The following is a 26,559-nucleotide window of genomic DNA, read 5'->3' as shown; positions in this document are numbered from 1 at the left end:
CAAATAAAGTAATGAAAGGATCGTATTGGGAGCCTTAAACTCAAGAAAACGAGCCAAAACACCAGAGAATAAATTACGATACAAAGGAAAAAATGACAAAGCGGAAAGGACAGACAGCCTGGATATAAGAAAGAAAACACTGATAAACCCTACATCGCCACAGTCGTTAACAGCCACCTGAACATAGTAAAAACTTGTTGACAGCGTGATCTTGGATACAACACGAGAGACACATTTGGTCCTGAGGAGAATCCCCACATTAGGGGTGATTCGAAACGCGTAGACCATAGTTCTGGCTAGGCCAATCTGTTTAATTTAATTTTCACAAAACTTATAAATGTAATAATTTTGCCAGATGGCCGTTTTTGGTTTCAGATGTACATAGGATTCTGAAATTTTTGTATTTAAACATTGTTGCTTTCCCTCAAATATAAAGGGGTTTCTAAGTTGAACACCCAGGGTAGGCACTGTATGAGTGGTGTGAGATTGAGTGTATGGTTGGATGTGAAGTTAGGGATTATAGAAGAATGGGTCTGTCACTGTATGTTTGAACAAATGTGCACTTTAGAGAGTTCAGAGAGAGAGTGCGATTTCCAATAGAAGGAGCTCCCTTCAAAATGTAAAAAAAAAAAAACCTTATCTTGGAAAAACATGTTTTGCTTTTTAGAGTATCTAAATTAAATTGAAAGCTCATTTTGTAAACAATATAAAATACACAAAAATAAAAAAAATTGATTTGTAAACGAAAAGGAACAAGTGGTTTCTTTAGGGCAATTGTTTTGGTCATTGCTCTTACAGTACTTGAATAATTTTGCAGCATTGGCATTGTCTTTGTTTATTTCATTTATTCACCCAGGCACTATCCATGTACTCATCCAATCACCCAGGCACTATCCATGCACTCATCTAATAACCCAGGCACTACCCATGCACTCATGCAATCACCCAAGCACTACTTATGCAGCCATCCAATCACCCAGGCACTATCCATGCAGCCATCCAATGACTCAGGCACTACCCATACACTTATTCAATCACCCAAGGCACTACACTTCCCTCATACATTCACTGAGGCACTACCATTGCACCTATCCAATCACCCAGGCACAACCCATGCACACATCCAGTCACCCAGCACTGCCCTTGCACTCATCCATTTACTCAGGTACCATGCATGTGCTCATCCATTCACTGAGGCACTACCCGTGTACTTATCAAATCACTTAGGCACTACCCATGCACTCATCCAATCACCTAAGCACTACCTATGCACTCATCCAATCACCCAGACAGTTTCCTTGCACTTATTAATTCGCTCAGGTACTACACATGTACTCATCCTTTCACTCAAGCACTACTCGTGCATTAATCCAATCACCCATGGAATAACCCTTGCACCCATCCATTCACTCACATACTACCCATTCACTCATCCCTTCTCCCAGGCACTACCAATGCTCATATCCAATCACCCAGGCACTATCCATGCACTCATACAATCGCCGACACAGTACCCCACCCTCATCCATTCACCCAGGCACTATCTATGCACTCATCCAATCACCCAGGCACTACCCATGCACTCATCCAATCACCCAGCCACTGCCTATGCACTCGTGTATTCACCCAAGCACTACTAATGCACTCATTCAATCACTCAGGTGCTACGCATGTGCTCATCCTGTCACTCAGGCACTACTCATGCACTTGTCCAATGATTCAGGCACTACCCTTGCACTCATCGATTCATGTACGCACTACCCATGCAGTCATCCATCCACCAGGCACTACCATTGCACTCATCTATTCACTGAGGCAGTACACATGTGCTCATCCATTCACTCAGCCACTACCCATACCCCCATCCATTCATTGAGGCCCTACCCATGCCCTCATTAACTCAACCAGGCAGCAGCAATGCAATCATCCGTTAACTCACGCACTACTCATGCATTCATCCAATGATTCAGGTACCACCCTTGCACTCATTCAATCATCCAGGCAGTACCCATGCACTCATCTGTTCACTCAGGCACTACTCATGCACTCTTCCAATGATTCAGGCACTACTCATGCACTCATCCAATGAATCAGGCACTACCCTTGCACTCATCCATTCATGTTAGCACTACCCATGCAGTCATCCATCCACCAGGCACTACCATTCCACTCATCTATTCACTAAGACACTACCCATATGCTCATCCATTCACTTTGCCACTACACTTACACTCATCCAGGCAGTACCCATCAACATATCCAATCATCCAGGCACTATACATGCTCTCATGCAATCTGTCGGTCACCAGTAAGTAGTTATAGTTAGAACCAAAGTTTCCTTAGGAAAAGCATTTTTTGTTTTGCCAATAACTTTGGCGCCACTTGACAAATCTCCACAAAATCTTTAGAAAACATCCCCTTTTTGGTTCAGCTGCTGTGTTGAAAGTTTTGGGGGATCTGTCAAGAGGGGGCCAAGAAGAAAGAGGGCCCCAAAATTCATTTTCCCCATGTTATGACTAAGGAGATTTTTTATTTTTTAACACGACTGCAGTTCGAATTGCTGAGCGGAATATCACCAAATTTGGCAGAAAGCTAGATTTTGGTCCAGAAAGTGTGCTTTTTTTTATTTGGTGTAAATCCATGCAGTTCTTTCAGAGAAATTACATTTTAATAAATATAGATATCCGGGGATACTAAAATTTGATTGGCTGCCAATACCTCAGCCAGGAAGTCTTGGCAACCATCTTGGGACTCTGCTTGTTAGAGAATCCCAGGAAAAAAGGAGAACATAAGGAAAAAGGGGCAATGTAGGAATACCTTGAACCCACAGATATAGTGAGGGGTTCCACAGGGACCCTGCAACATTTTAAAAGCATATTTCTGTTATTTTTGCCACAGACTCGGAGGTCGATCCACGAATCAGCTGCAAGATGTAAAAAAAAGACAAGTGGGCTCCCGTGTGTGGTTTCTTAAAGCTTCAGGGTGGGCCAAATTCTGGGGCAAGAAGAAGGATCCTGCTCGGCCCCCTGCAGCCCCAGGGACTGCTACCTCCCTGGGGCAATGTGGTTTACAACTGTGGGGCCCACTCAGCCACCCGCTGCCCTGGGATATCCAACTCCCTGGGGCACAAACATTGATTCATTAAAAGAAACAAAAAGTGGGAGGCCCCTAGGGATGGGGGACCAGGAGCCCAACAAAGTCCAGGGAAGGGCTTTCATGTGGCCCTCTTCCTAAAAAATTGAAATAGAAAAATTAATTAAAACACCAGAAACTTGCCAGAGGCCCAGTCCACTTTCTCCACCTCTCCCCAACCTCCTGGTGTGCTGCTGGTTGGGGCATGAAGTCCCCTTGGCTTCTGAGGGTCCTTAGGGGCCAACCAGACCTTCTGTTTCCTCCAGCAAGCCCACACATAGAGGAATTGTTGAGAGGATGTTGGAGGCCATGCCCCCCCTCTTGGCAAAGTGCTGGTGGGGCATGAGGTCCTATTGCCTCATGAGGGCCTCAGGAATAAAGTGGACTTCTTGACTAATACCCATCAGTCACCCACGCAGCTACTCGAGAATGGCGCGGCTGACGTGAACCCACGCACGTCTGCGTTGTGCTTACTGTCTCTCCAAGCCCCGCCCACAGCGATGTCCGATGCTGATGTCGAAGTGGATGCCGTTGCCGAGCCTCCGCCACTGTTTGCTCTAGCCTTCTGAAGTTGAAACCAGATGAACGCGACGCACGGACTCAGAACACGAAGTACGCACGACTGACTCCCAATACGGGACCGAGCCGGGCCAAGCTTCGTACACCCGCCGCCGCCGAGGAATGGCTCCTTATTAGCCTTTTGTTTAGCTACTGCTCCTGCTGTATGTGCACGGAATTATTCTGATTAACCAAGCTGCGAGCTGCGAGCCGCTTCAACGCAACTCACCAGGACAACAGAGGCTCTGCTCTCTTTCGGTCACAGGAGTTGGGTTACTCTCAGCGCGGAGCTCGTTGAGTTCACAGCAGTGGTGGCACCCGGTTCATGAACTGCCAGGTGGTGTGGAGCTGAGGTGAGGTGAGCACGCAGAAGTCAGAAGCCAGAAGTCAAAGTCTCTTTCCTTAAAAAAAAACTAAAAACGTAGCCCTTGACATTTGCTACTCCACCGATCGCTAATTGTATTATAGTAATTTTATTAGGCATTATGCGCTATGGCAAAGCCCTCTAGCTGAGACATACAGAAACTTTTCTACCATTGATACTCAATAAGGGCCTCCCTCTGTTTGGTTTAATTTAAGCGGCTGGCGTGTAACCTATATACCCGGGCTGCAACCATGGCAGCTAGGGCTAAGGGCAAGTAGGGCAAAACGGACATGGCGAGAGAACTTTTAAAATCACCACTTATATCCATACCTCAACCTGTGGTCAAAGGAGTAGACAAAAAAGGCAGAAGGAAAGCGCAACAAAGGAGCGTTTTAAAATTTAAGGCGGTGGAAGCAAGGGAAGTGGCTGAGAATTACAGACAAAATAAATACAGTGTCTTAAATAAGCAAGCTGAGGAAGAGGACTTGGAGGATTAGGAGGAAGAGGTGGGGGACAAGGATGAAGATGAAGAAACTCTATGCGAGCTTTCAGCTGAGCTAAGTCTGTTAGCGGTTGGTGAAAAAAGTGTGGGAACCATGGAGAATAAAGCAGTTAAGGTGGAAAAGGCGGAAAAGGTGGATAAAGTTGGGCAATACGGCTAAAGCTGTCAATATCGCCAATATTGTCCAAAGCCTAACCAAGACGGTCGGGAACCAACCAACCCCCAAGCAATATCCTCTCTTCTCTAAACCGCTGCTCCTGCAGGGTCAGCTTACAAGTACACCAACGCGGGAAGAGAAAAGCCAAAGGGGGGCAAATGGAACAGCAGAGCAAGAGGCTCTTAATGAAAAATAAATATAACAATTACAACATCGCCAGTGGCAGAGGCACAGTTCGGTTCAGATGCAACTCCGGCGGCAGTGCCAAATACCAGCTCACTCCCCTTTATGAATGCATCATAATCTATCCCAAACCGGGCCTCTCCAGCCCCCTCCATCGCCTTGCCGCAGACCCCACCGCAGTCCTCACCTCAGACCCTCACATGCTCCAATTTGTTACCCAAACCGCACCATCATAGCCCTGCTAAAATCGAAAAATCGGCCAATTCTGCAGTAAAAGTACCGCCTGTGAATATTGACTCTCTATCATCTCTTACAGTTATGGTAGCTCCAGACCAAACTATATGTCCACACGAGACCCAAGAGACTCACGAGGACGAACTGCCCATACCCTCCAATGTCTCCAAAGTGAACTCTGTGGAGGTCTTGCTCTCCACGATACTCCGCGAACTCAGGGATTTTAAAAGCTCCCAAGCCCATGAAATATCTCAGCTGCATAACAGGCTTATAAAAATGGAAGAGTGCTTTGGAAACCTCCCCATTAGGGTCTCGGAGGCTGAAGCTCGGATCTCGACCCTAGAAGATACTTTAACAGCGATGCTGAAAGGTCTTCATGTGGCAAACAAAGAGAAATCCCAATTAGCGGAAAAAATGCAGGACTTGGAAAATTATAACAGGCGGTCCAACCTACGGTTAGTGGGTGTTTCTGAGGGCCTGAAAGATAAGGATGTGGTAAAATGGTCAGAGTCCCTCCTAAAAAAAGCCATACCTGAGCTGCATGGTGACTTAACAATTACAAGGGCACACAGAGTCCCTGCGCACAAACCCAACAACTTGAAGTACCCTTGCACAATGCTGCTTAACTTTGCGGACTTTAGGGTTAAAGAGAGAATCTTAAACATTCCCTTTTCAAAGAGATCATTTAATGTTGATGGAGTGAACAACTTTCGGATTTTCTCAGATATGTCGGCGGCATCCGCCCACAGGCGCAGTGACTTTGTGAAGATGATTGACTCTTTTAAGTCTAAGGGGGCTCAAGCCATGATTGTACAACAAACTAAATTGAAGGTGCTAGCAAAAGGGAGATTCTTTATCTTTACAGATCTACACGAAGCCCAGTTACTCCTTGATGGCCTCGGCGCATAATTATCTGTCGGATATCTAATTATTCGTTCCGTTTGAATAAGAAAGGGGTGGATTCAGGGGGGGACGGGAAGCACACAAGGATGCAACAACATGGCATCAACAAAGAAGAAAAAGACACAGAGAAGGATGGAAGTGGGCCACACTGGGCTACCGTCCACTCTAGGGGGGGGGTGTAAAGGGTGTAGGTGAAAAGGGTGTTGCAGAGGGTAAAAAAAGAGAGTTCATGCACCAAAAATCTTACACTCAACCTTTGACACTGTTATGGTATGGAAAAACTTAGTAATATACTAGCAGCAGCAGTTTATGATATACCAATCGATTTTTCTTTCCCTAGCACGGGAAGATACTCTAGATCCAAGCTGTGGTGCCTTATTAAGTTGTATCAAGGGCGATACTGTTTAAACCATGCTAACTTGTCTCAGAGTGGAAAAGGTTGTAAGGTCTGAGTTTCATTTCAGCTGCACTTATTTGCTTTTTTTGCACAATGGTCAGTTATAGGAGGTCATAGATCAGTTCGCATTTGCACTTTAAGTATTGAAGCCGTGCATCTGCTTTCTGTGTTCAGAATTTGAGAATTGCGTATTTTGCACAAAAGGGCGTTATGTCCTCTAAATCACAGCTTTCTATTTTGCACTTTAAATGTTGCTCCTCCTCAACTATTCCTCAATTATCTGCTGCTATTTGGATATTGTTCTGCGCATTTTGCACAAGGAGTTCTTTAAATTCTTGTCTTCTAAATCCCAGCTTTCTATTTTGCACTTTAAATGTTGTTCCTCCTCAACCATTTCTCAATTATTTGCTGCTATTTGGAAACTGTTCTGCATATTTTGCATAAGGATATGTTTAAATTCTTTCGCAACATATTTTATATTCACATTTCTTTTTAAATATTTTAACCAAGGAGTAATATGTTGAAATTTGTATCCTTTAATGCAAATGGTTTGAACAACGTTTGCAAAAAGAATGCTATTGAGTGTTGGCTAAAAGGCCTCAGTCCGGATGTTATTTACTTGCAAGAAACTCATCACAGAATCATGGCTGAATCCGATAAAATTTTCAAGGGATGGGCGAGCCATAAAATGTCTTCAGTAGCAGGGTTGGCACAGAGGGGAGTATGCATTTTAATAGGAAGGCATATAGACTTTTCATTGGAAGGAGCAATTACAGACCCCAGTGGCAGATGGGCACTTGCACATGGCAAATTAAACCATGTTAATATAATATTAGGCACTATTTATGCACCAGTCTTAGATGACCCCCTTCCAATCCTGCAATTGAAACAGGCTTTAATGGGTTTACCCAGGCAAATAATATGGGGGGTGATTTTAATTTTTTACAAAATTCCTTAGTCGACTCATCTAAAAAAGAACAATGCCAGAATAAACCCCAAGTTGCCATTGCCATACAAAGCTGCTAATTAGATCTTGAAATCATCGATCGCTGGCCTTCCAGTAATACCCTTAAACGTGAATACTCCTGCCATTCTGCAAAATATAATTCTACATCCAGGCTAGATTTTTTTCTTATATCACATGAGTTTGAGGTACACAAATATGCTCATTTATCGAACGCGTTTTCAGATCACGCAGCACTTTACATAGGGATAAGAATAGGGAGGCAAAACAAAGTGTCACCTGGGAGATGTATTTTAACAAATTAAACCTCTCGGATACTCAATGGTGTGCAGACATTGAGGAAGAGATTGATGAGTTTTTTGCGTGAAATAGAGGTACAGCCCCATTAAATATAACCTGGGATGCATTTAAGGCCACTCTACGGGGGATAATCACTTCCAAAGATATACCAAAGCAGAAGGCAAGAAGGGAGGTGAAAAGCAAACTACAAACAAACCTTACGCAGGCAACCCAAGAACATTACAGGGTGAGATCAGCACTTTCGGGACAAAAGGTTTCCGAAGCAAAGAGAAAAATGAAGGATTTTTATTACGACTTAGGCGAGACTAATAGCAATCTCTATGCCCAAAACCTATATGAAGAGAGCGATTATACCGGTAAACTCCTGGCGTGGCATGCAAAAGAAAATCGGGCCCGAAATAGGATAGAGCAACTAATTGACCCTATCACCAAAGTGCAGGCAAAGACTACAGCTTCCATTGGTGAGATGTTTTTAAAACATTAAGAGTGAGTCTACCAAGCTACCGAAGGGGTCACACCTGAAATCATTGGGGAATTCTTAGAGACACTAGAAGTACCCAAACTGGATATCGAGGGTAAGAACTGGTTGATAGAGGACTTTACAAAATCAGAGCTTGATGAGGTAATTCGCTCTCTTCCCAACGGTAAGGCCAATGGCGACGATGGGCTCTCTGTAGAACTTTTTTAAAAATGTGATGGTACTTTGGGTACAGAACTCCTACTTCTAGCCAATTATTTAATTAAAGGAGGATCACCCGCTGACTCTTTTCACTCAGCAGTGGTGGTTAGCATTTTAAAAAAGGGAAAGGATAAGGAAATTTGTATAGGTCCATAAGTCTTTTAAATACAGATTATAAAATGTTTACAAAACTTTTAACGAACCGGCTGAATAAATTAGTAGGGCCTCTTATAGGCTTCGATCAGTGCGGTTTTATAGCAGGAAGGCAAGGCATCTCTACACAAATACACATTTTTTATTGGAGGCACTGGATTATTTTAAGACCAACAAGGTGAAAGCGCAAGTCTGGCTTTTAGATGCCGAAAAAGCCTTCAATCTGGAGTCATGGGACTGCCTTTTTGCAATTTTGCATAGCTTCGAGTTTCCGATTGTTTTTATCTCCCTATTGAAACAACTCTACATGAACTCGAGGGCACAGATTATTATCAATATTATTAACATTGGGACATGTCAGGTCAGTAGAGGCGCGCGTCAAGGCTGTCCTCTGTCGCCAATTTTATTCGCCTTATTTATTGAACTTTTGATTATTGCAATCAGGGGAACAATTACCGATACGGTACCCGTAGCCGGAATGTCAAATATTAAACTATATGCTGATGACATTGCCCACTTTTTAGATTCAAAGCCCTCAAGTCAAGTAAAAATTTTAAAAATCTTTTCGGATTTTCAAAAGCTGGGGGTTACAAGATAAATGTCAACAAGACAGAAATTATCTTAGCTAACTGCACTGTAGACACTTTAATGCCAGAATTTAGGCAGACTTATAACATATGTCCAAAGAGATACCTGGGAATATTTATCTCTGATAATTTGGAAGATCTGTATTTGTTAAATTATATACCTCTGTTAAAAAAGGTTGGGTCCCAATTAGACCGCTGGAATCTATTGCCATTGTCTAATGGGACGGGCTGCGCTAATAAGTATGTCTATTATACCTCTTTTTAACTTCCTTTTTAGTCCAGCCCCTTGTGCAATCCAAGTCTCTTTTTTTAAAAAAGTGGATGCTATGTTTTCCTCTTTTCTTTGGGCAAAAAACATTTCTAGACTTGCACTTTGCATTTTACACCTCCCATTTGCACAAGGAGGGCTATCTCTCCCAAACATTAGAGAATATTACTTTGCTACTTTTGCACACCATAGTTTTAGGTTTCTTTTCTTAGACGATCGCGAGGCAGACAGTTTTTTTATGAGGAAGATGCTGTGGAAAGCTAAAATTACTGATCCCGCCAGAATGACGAAATACCCAAAGAAGGTCCGCTATAAGTCCCTACAGTGGTTAATTAAACAGAAAACCCAGCTCCTGACATTTTATGGAATTCATAGAATAAGCAGTTCAACTGATTTAATCAACTTTAGTTTCGGAGAGGGGGTTGTCTGGATAAAAATATAGCGAGATTATGGAAGGAAAATGGTTTTGAGAAGATCGAGGATTTCCTCTTAGGAAACAGATAGAAATCCTGGGAGGAAATCTCTAGACAGATACACCATTCAAATATAATATTGAAATGGTCTTTTTTGATGCTACATGTGGAGTTTAGAGAATTAGATATAGGTAACTTATTTCATAAAAATGAAATATCATCAGCGTTAAATAATCCGATGCAAAAGAAGATCAGCACTTGGATTAAAATCCTAAAAGAAGACAACGTAATCGAATCCTTTAATAAGGTTAGAGAAAGGTGGGAAAAGAGGGAAGACCTTGAAATTAGCAAACCAATGTGGGATAAAATCAATAAATTTAACAAAACTATCTTCCGGGGTGCTAACTTTAAACACATGCAGTTTTATAGTAAATGGCTAATCTACACAACCCCCTCATTTCTCCACAGTATATATCCCCAGGTTTCTGATAAGTGTTTCCGCTGTGAAGAAAAAGGCACTTGGAAACACATTGTCTGGGAATGCCCTAAAATATAGGAATTCTGGAAAGAAATAGAAAAATATCTCTGTGCCACGATGAAAGTCAACATTTTATTTAACGAATCAATTTCAGTTATGGGCTGTTCTTCGAGCTCCACCCTCTATGATGAGTCCCTGTTTATAGCCTCCCTGATAGCTAAATCGCGTATTTTGCAGTGCTGGAAATCAGAGACAGTACCAACACTGCAAGCATGGAAAGTAAAATTATTAAGGACTCAGGGAAGGGAAAGAAAATATGCATTGAGGACAGGGGCTCTTAGGAAATATGATAACTTTTGGAGCATCTTCGAATCCTAGACTGAACATGGTGGATATCGATTTTAAACCACTTTTAAACCACTTCCTCGATTATTAGTCTGCTCGATCGATACGTCATTTGCACTATGTACAGTGCACTTTATGAGTAGTTTTTTTAATCTGTCTAAATTTGAATATGTTTTATTTGAATGAAGCCAGTGTAAGTTAATTCTGATTCTTGGTTTTGATATGCACTTTTCTCTGTACTGTATTTACTTATTTGCTGCTAATGTGTCATGTACAGTTTATCCTATGTTTATGAACTCTCAATTAAAATTTTTTTTTTTTTTAAAACCATGCAGCTACTCACATACCTATTCACTTTCCCATATACTCACTCATAGAACTACTCACTTACCCATACAGTTTCTCACTCACCCACACATTCACTCATACATATAGTAACACATATACTCACTCACCTTTACAGTTACTGACACAAACACATACTTTCTAATACAACTCGTCTCTTACACTCACTTACTCACCTATACTGGCACTCACACACATACTTTTTCACACACTACTATTCACACACCCACACAGCCACTCACACACTCACTCACAGACCGATGCGGGCACTCACAGCCTCACTCAGGCACTCTCACATTCACTCACAGACCCACAAATCCACTAACAGGGCAGCACTGCTTCTCAATCCACTCCAAAGACACTGAAGGGCAAATGAGTCATTTAGGGTGTTGGATTTCCATGTACATGGGTGGGGTCTTAGTGCACCCAATCAGAAGGCAAGGTTTGGGTGTATCATCAAGTGAGCCCATGGATCCAGTCCTCAGATTAGCGATTTGCTGGACTCATATCAAAAGTAACTATCTCTAAAAACACACCTTGGCCCGATTATGATGTCGGTCATCTGGTGCCATGGTCTGACCAGCGCATTATGATGATGGCCGTTCGGAGGCAGTGGGTGGAGGGACCGAAAGACACTTCTGACTGTCTCAAGCAAACCATCTGAACATTGGTCAGAGGGTAGTAGGCTACAATAGGGGCGGAGTCTGCTCAGGCACTGCCGCAGAGATCACGATTTCCCTTTCTGGCAGGCTTTCCATGGCGGTCTGACCGCCATCGAAAGGCCATCAGAAAGGGACTTTAGAGGCCCAAAGCAAACCCTCATTCCCCCTGGGCCTCCAATGTTAGTCCCAGGGGGCACCCTTGGTGCACCCTGAAGCATCCATGCACCCTGTGCCAGGCACAACTAGGTGCCTGACATACAGTGTAGGGATGTTTCCAAACATGCCCTTTTGCATTGAGGCTTGTGCTGCGGCCCTGTTCTGGCCCACAGCACAAGCCTTATTGCAAAAAGGCATGTTTCCGACCACCTACACGGCCGGCAGATTGTAATTTGGAAGACTGGACCGCTGCATACTTGCCGGACGGTCCTGATCTTGTGTTGTGATCGTATCTAGTTTTTATAAACAGCACTGCTGAAAACACTTGGAACTATTTTTCCTTTGAAAGAAAAATTATTTTTCCCAACTTCCAAAATATTTACCTTTTTTTGGCACAAGGTACTCTGCTTAAAGTAGAACTATTCTTAGAGAACAGAGCTTCCATTCCTAGAGACTCTAGAGACAATATTTTGGATCAGCCTCTAGCACATGTACAATCTTGTATAAATATGTGATGAAATGGTCTCGACCTTCTCTTCTGTATTAAGAGCCATTTCATAAATGTAATTTTCGCAATTCATTCAGCTGATATTTATATTTGCATTATCTGAATGATACCACTGCTTGAAAGCGTACAGTATAATACTCATTTTCGTGTATCTATACCATTTCAAATGCATTTAATGTATTTTGGGGTGGGTTGGAAAACACATGCATACCTATAGGTTTATATATTGCTTAGTATTTAGTAATGATGGACATTAAACGTGGAGTGGGTGTTGTGATCGTATCTAGGACCCTAATTAAATATTCACGATTTATGCCCTTATGTGGTTATAACAAATCATACCCTTATAAAGGCATGAGAATCAAATCCATATTTAGTAATAGCCAATGCAACCAAATACGGCAAGGCTACTTCCTTAGACTCCTAGAAAGTACAACGAGTTCTTTCAACAAACCAAACCTCCAGCAACCTTGGAATTCCCCATGCTTTTGTTTTGATTTGTCCTAGAACTCCTGCGAGCACTGAAAAAACGGCCAGTTCTTAGTGACATATTTTATTGACGTCCTATGTCCAACCTTACGTCAAACACGGCACCTTCCAGGTATAAATATACCAGCGGTTGCCTTAAGCAACACACGGTGGTTTGGAGCAGAGCGGCTATCTACTTATCCAAAGCCCAGCTGATGCGAGTGCCGAAGGACGCCGTCCCTCCCATTTGACGCACTGAGAAAGACGCTGTCTTTTTCTCCTGCCGAGAAAATCCAGCTCCAGTGTTTCCAGTCACCCTTGCGGTTACTGGGAGATCGAGTCCTGAGAGCGAGATACAAGTGAGAAAGAAGACTGCTCAATAAATAACACCTTTTATTGAAAACGCCCGTCTCTCTATTTCTCTGCACTCTGGGGAAACTAAGTATGCACGATTGACTGAGTGAAATAGCTATCTATTGTTTTCACACGACTCTGGAGATATACTCCTTATTCTGGGGGAGCAAAGTTGTCATGTTTATGCGGTTGTCAGGCGCTGAATCCCTTCTTGTCTAATCAGGGAAGTTCACTCCTCCCTGTTCATTCGAGAAAGTTTCTAGTGACCTCTGAACTAGCTGGCAAACCTAAATTAAGTCTAACATATTCAATAGAGACCTAGTCGACCTCAGTCCTATGTCTTAACTATTGTTTATGTTATTCCAATGCGCAGAGCCTATTGGGAAAATAGGAACTACACTACACCTGAACCCACATCATGGGGAGGCCCATAGTTAACACTGTAAATCCAGATATTTGTTTCCTCACAGAAACTTGGGTAAAACCCCAAACAGTTCCCGCCATTACGTTGGGGGTCCCGATGGGATATAAGGTCCTTAAACTAGATCGCCCTATCAAAACCAGGGGAGGTATTGCTATAGTATATAGAGAAGACGGTTTGAAGATTACTCTACAAAGAAGTTGTCCCACGATGGAAATTATGGTCTTTAAGATCCTATCCACCTCAAGAACTCACTGGAAGGGAGCGTTAGTATACCGTCCCCCGACCCCAAGTGCGGGCTTCTCACTTTCTTTAGTGGAATTTCTGGCTCCATATTTAAAAGCCAAAGAAGATTTTATTCTCCTCAGAGATTTTAATGTTCATGCAGATCTCCCTAGCCACCCCGATACTGCATCATTACTCTTAGATCTCACTATATTTGGGTTAGAGATTCAAAATAAGGGCCCCACAAATATTGGTGGACATACTTTGGACCTAATCTTCACCAACTGTCCCAAAATTAAATATTGGTCAACGTCTCAAGTGTGTTGATCTGACCATCATATGGTCGAATTTTTTTCTCTGGTCTTCCCATACCACATCAAAAATCCCTTCCCGCTATTTTGCGGAGACCGTGGCATAAAGTAACACTAGATGAATTACAGAGGGTATGGAAGGAACCCACCATCACAGAGACAGACAATGTTGAGTCCGGCTTAACCAAGTTTAATAAAGCTCTTTTAGAGGCAGTGGATCTACTGGCCCCTCTGAAGCTACAGAAACAGTATCCAGCATCTAAACAAGAGATATGGTATACTGAAGAGCTTAGAGGGGAGAAGCAGAGGTGTAGGAAGCTCGAAAAAGCTTGGAGGAAATCACACACGGAAGCTAGTAAGAAAATGTACACTGATGCCCTGGTCTCCTATCACAAAAACATAAAGATGGCCAGGAGGAGTTGTCTTGCTTCACAATTGGCTGAAGCAGGCAACTCTTCCAGAGAACTCTATAAGATCCTACAGTCCTTTGTAAAACCAGTGGCCTGTGAGAGCCCTGATGACTTTTCCCAAGCCCTGTGTGATGATATATCCTTGTTCTTTGAGAATAAAATAGAGCTTATCTACGAGAAAATTAAATAGGTAGTGATTGTTGGGAGCAATACCGCCAGCTCCTCCCCTATATCACCTATTTCACCTCTGCTACCCGCGCATGGTAATATTTTATTTACCACGTTCCCGGAGGTCAATATTCCTGATGTCATCTCCCTGGCCAGTCAAATTAAAACAGGATCCCCTATGGATCTTCTGCCAGCGAAGATGGTGGGCTCTCTAGGGAATCTGCTCCTACCTGAAATTCAAACTGTGATCAATCTCTCCCTTAGAGAAGGGCATGTGCCAGGTGAATGGAAGAAAGCGGTAGTGAACCCTATTTGAAAGAACGCAGCCCTGCCATGGTCAGACCTTTCCAATCTCCGTCCTACCTCCCTCCTTCCTCATATCAGCAAGATGACCGAGAAACATGTGAACACCCACTTGTCTAAGTTCATCGAGGCAGCGGGTGGTCTGGACCACTCTCAATCTGGGTTCAGACCTAACCACAGCACCGAGTCAGCCCTCCTCTCCGTGACCAATAACATCAGGATGGCACAGGATAGAGGGGGTTCTATGATCTTGGTGCTGTTGGATTTTTCTGCTGCCTTTGACATGGTGTCACACGATATTCTTCTCGGTCATCTGCGGAAGGTGGGGATAAGCGGCTCGGCTCTGGCCTGGCTTAAGAGCTTTCTCTCGGGCCGATCACAAACTGTCAGGTTGGGCTCCCATCAGTCGATCTCTAGGAAGCTCACTAAGGGGGTTCCACAGGGGTCATGCCTAAGCCCCACACTCTTTAATGTGTATGTGGCCCCCCTGGCGGACATTGTGAGAGAATATGGGTTCACTCCAGTATCGCATGCTGACGATACTCAGCTTTTGTTTCCCTTCTATACCCTGACACCGGTAACTAAACACGCATTTGCCACCGGTATGAGAGCAGTATCTGACTGGATGGCCTCCAATTGCCTACAATGTAATGTGGGCAAGACGGAGGTCATGCTTTTTGGAGAGGCCCCCCTCTTATGGTTGCCTGAATGGTGGCCCCTGGATTTAGGATCTGCTCTCTGTCCTAAGCAGACAGTAAGAAACTTAGGGGTACGACTTGACCAGGCGCTACTATTAAAGGAGCATGTGAATCAGGTAGCGGGAATCTGTTTCCGGATTATTGGACTCCTGAGGCGTGTGTTCCTGTTCCTGGATGATTGCTACAGGAAAACGCTGGTTCAGACACTGGTTGTCATTAGGTTGGATTACTGCAATGGACTGCTCTTATCTGCGAATGAGGAACAATTGAGCCACCTGCAGGTGGTCCAGTATACTGCGGCCAGACTGGTTCTTGATTCTCCTCCTAGGTCCTCTTCACGCCCCCTTCTGTATAAACTCCATTGGCTGCCCATTCGCCAGTGGGTTGAGTTTAAAGTGTGTTGTGTAATCCATAGATGTCTCTATGGATCTGGCCCTAAATATCTGGCTGAACTATTTCAGCTGTATATTCCGACCCGCTCTCTGCACTCTAGCAACCAATTATTGCTTCAGGTTCCTCGTATCAAGAAGGCAAGACAAGGGGGTCGTGCCCTGTCCTACAAGGGCCCTAACCCCGTGGAACACTCTGCCCCTTGTCTTGAGACAAATCACTAACCTTTATGCTTTCAGGAAATCCCTGAAGACACACCTGTTTCTGTAAATATTTGGAAGAAGGGGACCCCTATATAATATAGTAGCACTTGCTATACATAGGGAAGAAACAGAGTTAGGAAAGGTCTATAGCAAAGTGGCAGACATTGATTAGATAATACAATTTACGTTTTTTTGTAAATACAAACCTAGAATGAAACAGTATATTAAGTCCACTTGTGTACAGGAACCAATGAGCAAAATAATTTCTGATAGAGCTTTATTGTTTATTGTTGTTGACTATTTTTCTTTTGTTTTTTACTGTTTTTTGTATATATAGTTTTTATAAGTGATTATGTGTTTAAATTTTATATAGTCTTGAATTAAAAAATACAAAAGAGAAAATACAAAATCAATAGACATGAAACATATATACAGTGATGAAGGCAAAGCGGTAGACACCACTACGCGCGTTTCGGCTCTTGAGCCTTCTTCAGGTGACCGTCTATTGTTCTATAAGCAATAAAAAGATATATGGATGAAATTTACAAACACAGACATATTATGTACAATATGTAAAAGAAGACATATATACAAATTATTTACATTTCTTACAGTTTTATAATGGCGACAACCTTATTATATACAGTGGACTTAGGACAGACATACATGTTATTTACAGTTATAGCAAATCATTGAGGGCAGTATAGGTGTGTCATCATAGTGGTAGAGATTCTTTTCATTTACACTTGTATTACTTCAAGGTATAGTGATTTTACAGGGATGTAACATTTCTTGTATACACGGCAAATTTTATACATTACAGTATTGACATGTTTATACACTTTAGAGCATGTTAATAGTTAGCCCTTTACCTGTTGATTACCTTAGATCTCTTTTAGTATTACATTAATCGATAGACATTATTTGATTATACATTTCAGATCATATACATGGTTAAGCTTTACCTGTTGCAAGGCAAATTTTATACATGACATTATTAACATGTTTATACACTTCAGAGCATGTTGATGGTTAGCCCTTTACCTGTTGATTACCTTAAATCTATTTTAGTTGACATTAATTGATAAACATTATTTGATTCTACATTTCAGATCATATAGATGGTAAAGCTTTACCTGTTGGTTGTCATAAAGTTTTTTTACTTGACATCATAAAAAATGATAGACATTATTTGAGTATATTAATCTTGAACTTCAATTCATAAATTAGACAAAATATTGATAAGTCAAGTGTACAGGTTACTTTCTTAAAGCAATACATATATTGTTTGATAACCATATAGTTTTCAAAAATAAGCCACCTGTATAATGTGGAGTATACTTTTATGGGGGTAGGATAGATTTTGTTAGCACAGGTGGGAATAGGCAAAATATAGAAAGATGTGGTGTTTAATAATATCCTATTTAACCTGTAGTTTAAAATATTGCTACATTGTTAAGAGAGAAAGCAAATGTTGTTAAACCAAATGAAAGCATAGCAATGACCGAGGTTCCCAGAATTTATATAAAAAGGGGGAACTTAGGTTGAACAAAGATGATATAAATGTATGAAGATGTACTTACAGAGTTTCAAAGAGTCCAGGACTCACAGTTAGGTGTGGCGTGGATATAAAAGGTCAGTCGGTAAAGGCAGCTTCTAAAGATCTGGAGGTGTAATATAATTAACAACGATAATGAAAATAGTTATAATACGTATCATTACAGAATTAAGATAGCTTGAGACATATTGGATCCTGTAAGAGGAATAAGCGTATCGGTGTAGCTATGCTGTGAAATAACGCATATAGTATAGCATATCTAGCATTTATAAAAAAGAGAGTTGCCATATCTCTATATAGTGATTAGCTAAGCATAATTAGATGGCCGAAACAAACATACTTATTAGCAGGAAGATATTTCACATATGATTGAGGAAGAGGATAAGCATATAGATGTAAATATGCTGTGAAATAGCGCATTTGGTGTAGCATGAGTATATATAAATAACCAAGCTAGACTATGTATGACTTCTAAAGTTTCATCTTGAACAGACTCACCCGTGAGGTTTGATGAAGATAGTGACGCTCCTGGTAGAAAAGGACTGGTAGCAGTACTCGACCGCCAAAAGACCGCACACCGGTATGCTAGAATGCAAGCAACCGTGTGATAGGAAGCAACCTCTTTATAAATGGTAGATGATTGGATGGAAATACTGGGAGTGGAAATCGAGGAAGGACTTGTTCGTGCTAGGTCACAGTGATTAAAATAGAAGAAGGACTTGTAAAGTAAAATCAAAGAAAATAAAGAAAGGACTGTTCTATGTCTAATGGTAACATGAGGCGATATCAATGGTAGACATAAGATACAGGGTTAGGTTAGAAGAAAGACTAATATGTGGCGGAAACAATACTAATAAATAATAATAATACTGAGTTTTATAGAGCGCAACAGCTACCTCCGTAGGAAGTGTCCCGGCGCTGGCATGAGCAGTGAGAGTCGTAGTGCAAAGAGATGACATTTATTGCGTGAAAAGCCATGTTTTCAGTAGGCTTCTGAAACAAGGTTCAGAGGGTGCTTGTTGGATTTCCTGTGGCAAGGTGTTACAAAGCAGTGCCGTGCTTACGGAAAAATTTCTACCGCCTAAGCGCGCCCTTTTCACTCGAGGAACGTGGAGATGGACCTTATAGCTAGACCGTAAGAGTCTGACCTGAGAATATCTAGGCAGTCGTTTTTTTAAGTAATTTGGGCAGGTCCCATAAAGGGCTCTGTAGGCCAAGGTGAGCGCCTTGAATTTTATGCGACTTGCCACAGGTAACCAGTGTAGCATGCGCAAGTGAGGAGAAATGTGATGTCTAAAAGGGACCTGCCTGAGTAATCTAGCCGCTGAATTCTGAACAATTTGCATCTTTTGCAACAGAAACTTCGGAAGGCCTAAATAGAGGCCGTTGGCATAGTCTAGCCTTGAAGTGATAGTGGCGTGGATAATCGTTTTGCGGCAGCTCACAGGGAGCAGTCGGAGAAATCTGTGTAGGCTCTTCAGTTTACCTATACATCCTCCAACGACCTTCTGTATCTGGGGAGCAAAGGATAGGCCATTATCCCATTTAACCCCCAAATTCTTTGCCTTTATGCTCGGAGATGGTGCGGGACCCATCTCTTCCGGCTACCAAAACTCAGCGGGGGGGTGGACGCTTGTGCCAAAGAAGATCACCTCCGTTTTGCCCGCGTTTAATTTCAGCTTGTTGGTATTCATCCAGCAGGCCACGTCACGAAGGCAGCCCTTACAGTTAGAAAATGCTGCCTCAGAAACCTCAGAGAATGGGAAGACCAACTGGGTGTCGTCAGCATAGGAAATTGCAGTGACTCCCCAATTGGCAATCAGCGTGAACAGCGGGGCCAAGTAAATATTAAAAAGCAGCGGGCTCAGGGCAGAGCCCTGTGGGACCCCGCAGTTCAAACTCCTGGAATCTGAGGAGAAGGTACCAAGAGCCACCTTCTGCGATCTGTTGGACAGATAAGAGTGGAGCCAGCCCAATGCCTGGGCTTGAAGGCCGATCTCAGCCAGGCGTTGTAGTAGCCTATCGTGATCCACCCCATCAAAGGCGGCCGATAGATCCAGGAGCACCAGCATTGCCGATGCTCCTGAATCCAGCGACCACCTGACTGACTCGGCCACCTCAATCAGGGCGGTCTCGGTGCTGAAGCCGGCTCTAAAACCTGATTGTGTTTCATGCAGAGTGTTACTGTCCTCCGTGAATTTATTTAGTTGCCGTTGGATTAATTTTTCGAGCATTTTACCCGGCGCAGCCAGTAAACGATCCTAGTAGAAAATTGAAAAGATGCGAAGATGAGTAGAACTTGATTTCTAGAATTACAAAGATGATAGATGACTTTAATGAGCAGAAAAAATAATAATTCGTGACGATAAATAGCAGAACACAAATTATTCAAGAAGTACTGGGAGTGGAAATCGAGGAAGGACTTGTTCGTGCTAGGTCACAGTGATTAAAATAGAAGAAGGACTTGTAAAGTAAAATCAAATAAAATAAAGAAGGGACTGTTCTATGTCTAATGGCAACATGAGGCGATATCAATGGTAGACATAAGATACAGGGTTAGGTTAGAAGAAAGACTAATGTGTGGCGGAAACAATACTAGTAAACGATCCTAGTAGAAAATTGAAAAGATGCGAAGATGAATAAAACTTAATTTCTAGAATTACAAAGATGACAGATGACTTTAATGAGCAGAAAAAATAATAATTCGTGACGATAAATAGCAGAACACAGATTATTCAAGAAGCAATAATACCTGTAGGTGCTGTTTTAAATAATAAAATTGAATAAACAAATGCATACTATAGAGGCGCTAACCTAGTTCTTAAGTAGGGTTGAAAAAAGAAGATCTGTTGTAATAGTCTTAATTTCTTTGGGTCATGACGGGAGGAATCTGATAATTAAAGGGCGAAAAAAGTAGGTAGGATAGCAAATAGTTAATACTACATAGGGGAATAGTTCCTCCTCATATGTAAAGGTGGCTTATTTCACATGTGTCGTATAGTCATGTCTATATATAAAGGGCCAACTCTTTTATTAAGCTTTAAGTATATATCTTTCAGAGTGTGTATCAAATAATCGCTTGGTCCCAAGGGATTTCGGAATTAAGTCCATTATTTACCGTGTCAAACATGAAAATGTGATATACTTCCCGTTTTTTTCTAATTTTATCACAGCAGAGCCCTGCAGTTGGTACAATTTTTTCCAATATATACCAACGTATATCATCCGGAGAATGTTGTTTTTCCAGATAATGACTTACTAGTGGTGCAGCCATTTTTTGTGTGCGGATTGCCGATCTATGTTCGGTTAATCTAGTATTCATAGATCGCGAAGTCTCACCCACATATGCTTTTTCGCATGGGCACAGAAGTATGTAAATCAAATTTTTGCTTTTGCAGTTTGTCATCCCTTTATTTTAAATGGTAATTCCATGATGGCTAAATGATTCATTTTCTATGGCCAAGGGACATGATTTACATGTTCCGCATTTGTAGTTACCATGAATAGGCTGTAGGTCTCTAATGTTCAACTGAAGAGGTGGTTTTGTTTTAGGCATACGTGACCTTACTATTAGGTCTTTCAGATTTTTATTTTTTCGATAGGCAAACATAGGTTTTTGTATTGCCTCAGTAGATGGTTTATTGATGTTTAACATGTGCCAGTGTGAACAGACAATCTGTCTGATTCTGTCATTAAGAATCGAATGTCTGGTGACAAATACCAGATTTTGTTCAGAAGTGTTGGAATTGCCTGACAGTAGGTGTTGTCTGTCGTAAAAGCGGGCTCGTTTGTATGCATCCCGAATAATACGATGACGATAGCCACGTTTCTTGAATTTGATCTTCATATCTTCTGCTCCTAGGTCGTAATCACTGAGTTTGGTGCAATTACGACGTAATCGCAGAAATTGTCCAAAAGGGATTGCATTTTTTTGGTTTGTGGGATGAAAACTAGAGTGGTGCAAGATGGTATTGCGTGCAGTGGGTTTAGTATATAAATCCACATATAATTGCATTCCCTCATGTTTGATCATAATGTCGAGGAGCTCGATCTGATCGTTGCTGACATGTGATGTAAATCGAAGATTTTCATCACAGAGGTTTAGCCATTGTATAAATTCAGACGGAATTTGAAGATCATCATTCCATATAAAGACGATATCGTCAATATAACGTGACCAACAAAGGACAGTCTCGAAAAAGGGGGCCTCCTCTTTAAAAATATACTGGTGTTCAAAGTGAGCTACATAAATGTTCGCTATAGTAGGAGCACAGGACGCTCCCATGCTTACCCCTTTTACTTGTTTGTATAGGTCATTTCTGAATTCAAAAATATTTTCTTTAAGGATAATTGCTAAGCAATCAACAATGAACTTGCTATTGCAATCAACTTGGTAGGTTTCAATAAACCAGGTTACTGCATTAATAGCACCTTCATATGGAATGTTGGAATAAAGATTTTCAACATCCAGTGTTACTAGCCATTGGGTCTGTGCATTATAAGGGGTGCCTTCTAAGAGCACACCTGTTTCTGGCTGCGTAAGATCTAGGGCACTCTATGATTATGATTTTGATCTGGCATCTTGGAAGATCTCAAGCGCGGAGATACCCCTCCGGGGTTGATTCCTGCGCTATAGAAGCATATAAATAAAATAAAATAGAGTTACACATATGTTTGTTATACTACATTTATGTTTATACTGATATCATTACTAAAATCCGAGGAACGTTTAGATGTTATTTAAATTTAACAGGTTTTGATAAAACCACGATTTCGGAACCACACATTAGTTCTGATAACGTGACCGCAATTAGAAACCATAGAGCACCTGTAGTTGTGTCCTACTTTTGGTTACTTTGAAAGGTCTGTGAAACCATAAAAAAATCTTTTTTTCAAAGAACTTGTTATGACCTCACAAATTACATAATTCTTGACATGATCAGTGACATCACTGATGACATCTAGTAATGGCGAGTGTATTCTACGAGTTTTCGAAGATGTGGAGGTGTTCCTGGATGAAGAGAGAGTAAGGGCATAGATAGAGTGATTACAGTTAACCAAACGTATGCCAGAACACCAGATTTAAATTGAATCCCCTTTTTTTTGGAGATGGCATTTATGAGGACATTTTGTACATTGTGTTTCTTGCAGATTTGTTTCTTGTGCAAGCAAGTGCCTTCCAAATGGCACTGCAATTGAAAACTGCACAAAAGCCATTATATGTCATTTAATATTTATAGAGCACTCATACACCTATGTTTCTTAGTGCTGCTGCAGAAACATAATAAGGGTATTAAAAGGACAGACATCGAATTTAATGGGTTAGCAAAAAGAAATGCCTTCAAAGACTTTTGAAAATGGTAGAGAAAAGGGGTGGAACATAAAGGTGCTGGCATATTGCTACTCTCTCTAGCTGTAACTGAGAATGTCCAGAACTTTTACTGTGTTTGTTGTAGGAATCTTCAACAGAAACTGGTCAGTAGAGTGGAGGGACCTTTGGGAAAGGTGGAGATGATATTTTGCAGACAGAAGTGTGTGGCATTGCCATGTATTATATAGTGAATGATTATCAGAGCCTTGAAGAGACTATGCTTCCTTATGGGTATCCAATGAAGGTGCATGAAAACTGAGGTAGGGTGCTCTCATTGCTGTACACCAATAATGATACATGCCACTGCTTTTTGAAACAGTTGTTCCCTTTTTTTTTTTTTCCTCATTTGCCTGGCCCAACTCTTATTCAGCCTCCAACTGCCATGCGCGTATTCAGAGTGCAGGGATTCCCCCGCACCTGATAACACGATTGATGAAAGATGAAAATCGGCAAGAGATGGCCCGAAGAGTAAAGCGGGTGTGACTCCAAACTTGATGCTTTGCTCAGTTGAACTAGCCTTCGGAGCCAATTGAGGGGGCCTAGTTCTTGGAGTTCTAAGGCATAATCATAGGACCGGGGAAAAAAAAAAAACCCCGGTTACTGTCTCCAATGAACCAAAAAGTCCCAGAAAGCTCGGCTACGTGAGCCACCTGATCTCGACATGTCCGTTTTGGAGGTTGCATAGAGAGATGATAACCAATTTGCATGTGTTGGTGCCAGATTTTCCGTCCAGACCTTGCATATCTCTCTTCTTGCAAGCAATATTGCATAGAACAGAAATGTCCTTGCATGACCTTTGATGTTATTGTCCCATCTAAATATGATCAGGGAAAGCGTAATAGTGATCGAGATGTTAAGAATGGAGCCCAAAGTCGCTTTTACTTCATTCCAAAACTGATTTATGCTAGGGCATTCCTTAAACATGTGGATGTCCGAGGCTGCCACATAGTCGCATTTATTACATTTCTTCCCTGGGATAAATTTAGATAACTTTAATGGTGTAAAATAGGCTCGATGGATTGTAAAAAAAATGATTGCGCCTTAGCCATGCAGGTTTAAAGCACTCGTATAACAGGGTACAGGATTTCTGCCAAATTTCAATGCACTGGGCACCGAGTTCTGTGCCCCATAGTTGTTCCGGGAGGATGAATTCTCCATCTATCTCTTCCAACAGGCACCAATACCACTGCGAAACCTCTTTGCCTCCTCCTGATTGTGTTACCAGTTTCTCTTCAGTGATGCTTCGCTTCCCAAGTGTTGCTCCTGACCTGATCAGTGCTTTGAACCAGCTGTCTAGTTGTAAGTACTTAAACCTCGAAAACTCTGTGCCCAGCTGGTCCCGCAACTCCTCCCAGGGCCTCAATGATTCGCCTGCCAGCAGATCTCCCCATGTTGATATCCCTCCTGCTTTCAACGGGGTAGCAAGCCTGTCATCCAGGCAAAGCGGCAACCCTGGGGATTCCCAAATGGGTGCAGTGTTAGAATAGTATGACAGACCTAGGTTCCTCCTTATATGTGACCATAACTTCGCTTGGAACATAAGAATCTTTAATTTAACTTTTTTGAAGTATTTCTGATCTCCATACTTGAACATGTAGCCGTTAGTTGGTAAGCCGGCTCCAATCAGCATGGCATTAAGCATGAGACCAATTGATGTATTAGATGGAACTTTTAAAAGCATTCTTGAATGAGATAATTGGAATGCCCACGCATAGTACTGCAAGTCAGGTAGAGACAGACCCCCCTTTTCCCTCCTCCTTCTCAGTTTCTTCCATGCCACTCTTGCCGATTTATAACACCACACGAAAGAATTAAGCTCTCTCTGACATTTCTCCAACTCTGCTTTATCAAATAAAAGAGGGATGGTATTAAAAATAAAAGTAAATTTAGGAAGGATGGACATCTTTATCAGACTTATTCTGCCTAAAATGGTCAGTGGGAGATTAGACCAAGATTTTAACAATTTCTTACTTTCATTGAACACTCTCTCGAGATTAACCTGAGCAATTTTGCCAACGTCCTGCACAACCCGGATACCCGGATATCTCATTGAGTTGGTTACGTTTAGCCGTAAATCGGGGATATTCCATGTCATAATATCAGTTTTGCTTGGATTGATCTCATAGCCCGAGATGCGGCCGAACTCTTCAGCTCTCTTTATTACCTCTGGGAGTGTAGTCTCCGGGTCCGAGGTGAAAACTAGGATGTCATCTGCATATAGAGCTACCCGCTTTTCCCACTCCCCAAACCTGAAAGATGGAATAGTTACATCCCGTCTTAGAACTTCCGCAAACGGTTCAATGTATAGGTTGAAGAGGAGGGGGGAAAGCGGGCAGCCCTGTCTAGTTCCTCTCGAAATCCCGAGTGAATCAGACAGTGTACCATTTATTAAGAGCCGTGCCGATGGTGAGTTGTACATTAGTTCTATTGTGCGGCAAAATTTCTCCCCTACGTTAAACTTCCTTAATACGTCCTTGAGATAGGGCCAATTCACCCTATCAAAGGCTTTAGCCGCGTCTAGGGTGAGAGTTGCCAGCGGGAGGGAAAAAGATGAGGCGATGTCAATTGCCCCCACTAGGTCATATGTTAGATCAGAAAGCTGACGACCTTTAATGAATCCCTTCTGGTCCTGATGAATAATTTCCCCCACTACTGAACCCAATCTAAATGCTAAGATAGAGGCAAATATCTTGTAATCGCTGTTCAGTAGTGATATTGGGCGATATGACCCACATAGGGTTGGGTCTTTGCCAGGTTTAGGAATCAGTACTATGGTGGCCTCGCTCCATGATCGAGGGGGGTCAGTGCCATGTATCAAGATACCATTGAAAAGGGCCGTTAAATTAGGAACAATTACGTCAGCCAATACTCGATACAGTTCTCCAGGGAGTCCGTCGGGACCTGCGGCTTTCCCGTGTTTAAGTGACGAAATGGCCTTCTTTACCTCCGTTTTTAGAAATACCCATCTCAATCGCCTCACTTTGTGCAGGCGAAAAGGACGGTAAGGGTACCTGATTTAGCCATGTATTTCTTGCCTGTTGGTTATCAAGTATGTCTTCCCTATATATCTCCTCAAAAAACTTCCTGAAGGCTGTGCTAATTTCTTGATTTGATGTCCTGAGCTCACTTTCCCCCTCGACCTTTATCCCTCTTATATGATTTTTTGCTTGGTCAGCTTTGACCCTCCAAGCAAAGATCTTGCCTGCTGTTTCCCCGAATTCAAAGTTTGATATTTTGCTCGCCTCCCATCTCTTTGATACCCTCTCTTGTAGAATATCTTCTAACTGGTTTCTCAGATCAGGCATATTCTTTTGATCTTGTAGTGACCCAATTGAAGCCTCAATTCTCTGTTCAATTATCTCTAGCTCCTGTTCAAGATTTTGGATTTTCG

The sequence above is a fragment of the Lissotriton vulgaris genome, chromosome 10 (genome assembly GCF_964263255.1).
Source record: "Lissotriton vulgaris chromosome 10, aLisVul1.2, whole genome shotgun sequence".
Lineage (NCBI taxonomy): Eukaryota > Metazoa > Chordata > Amphibia > Caudata > Salamandridae > Lissotriton > Lissotriton vulgaris.
The sequence above is the reverse complement of the archived record's forward strand: the minus strand, read 5'-3'. Positions refer to the sequence as shown.